At 45.2% G+C, this 1,444-nt stretch overlaps 1 protein-coding gene across 1 annotated transcript in view; it reads right to left on the reverse strand.

The window, feature by feature from the left end:
* Positions 1–1,444, reverse strand: part of adora2b (adenosine A2b receptor) — a 10,202-nt gene that overhangs the window by 2,109 nt on the left and 6,649 nt on the right. The gene's annotated exons all lie outside the window — the stretch shown is intronic.

A 1,444-nucleotide genomic window follows, 5' to 3' on the forward strand; every position in this document is an offset into this window, starting at 1 on the left:
GCAAACACAAGCATCTGACCCCCCCACCCACCCACAGCCACAACAAGACTAAGTTCAGGTGGACTTTAGCCCGACATGAAACATGCAGACTTCTCATTCATTTTAATGAAACTATAGTCTGGGGGCAGCAGGGGTGCCAACGAAGGCCAGGAGTCTACAGCCGGGCTAGGATCCCTTCTGGATCAATGGATCTGGATTAATTTCCAGGAGAATCGCAGGAACATCTTGCTTGGTTCTCTGGGTGAATCATTGTGAGGATTTACACAGCGTTGTAAGCAAAGCCAGACTAGTTTGCACGAATGTTGTCCTTTGGGTCCCAGAGACCCTCCTGTATTCAATCGTATTTTTCTGCTACCGTGGCCTCGGCCTCTGGGGTCCCGAGACCCAAAGGGCGAGGCCACGACGGCAGTTGACATGAAATGAAAAAGGCCCCAGGGACCCCCAAAACACAACGCCAGGCTAATGCAAAATGTAAATAACATAAACAAGTCCCCGTGACATGAAGGACAACACAAGGGTTAAAGGATAACAAAAGTGATTACAATTTATCCTTAAAGGAACAAATTGAATGGCAATCCATCCAATAACTGTTGAGACATTCCAGTCCAGATTAAAGTGGTGGACACAATTGACTAGTCTACAGTTAGGTCTGGAAATATTTGGACAGTGACAAAAAAAATGTGTGTAGTTCCTAAACCCTTCCTCCAATTGGGATGTAAATATCTTCAAAGTAAAGCTGAAGGTCTGCACTACAATTTCATGTCGAAGATTTCATTTTAAATCGATTGTGTTAGCACAGGGACAAAATTGTGAAAACCATGTCACTGTCCAAACATTTCCGGACCTAACTGTAGACCAGTCAATTGTGTCCACCACTTTAGTCTGGACTGGAATGTCTCAACAGTTATTAGATGGATTGTTATAGCCTGGTATTGTGTTTCGGGGAGTCCCTGGGGCCAAAATTGTGAAACTTGTGTCACTGTCCAAATATTTCCGGACCTAACTGTATATCCTTGACGTTCCACTTCCGGGATTGTTCTGGTCCTGCAGGAAATTCCGCTGGATGCATGTATTTTCACCAATTTCCGTTTCCGTCTGCTTTCTTTTTTGGCATTTTAAACTCTGAGGATTTCTGAGGACTATGGTTTCCTGGTCCTCAGGTCTCTGCTGGGTAAATCCAGACAGCTAGCTAGACTATCTGTCCAATCTGAGGACTATGGTTTCCTGGTCCTCAGATCTCTGCAGGGTAAATCCAGACAGCTAGCTAGACTATCTGTCCAATCTGAGGACTATGGTTACCTGGTCCTCAGATCTCTGCAGGGTAAATCCAGACAGCCAGCTAGACTATCTCTCCAATGTGAGGTTTCTCTCGCATGACTATATTACAGCGGCTCCAAGCGGAGCTTAGCACCGCCCATGACAATTGTGATTGGTTTAAAGAAAT

Source organism: Etheostoma spectabile, chromosome 13, assembly GCF_008692095.1.
Source record: "Etheostoma spectabile isolate EspeVRDwgs_2016 chromosome 13, UIUC_Espe_1.0, whole genome shotgun sequence".
Taxonomy (NCBI): domain Eukaryota; kingdom Metazoa; phylum Chordata; class Actinopteri; order Perciformes; family Percidae; genus Etheostoma; species Etheostoma spectabile.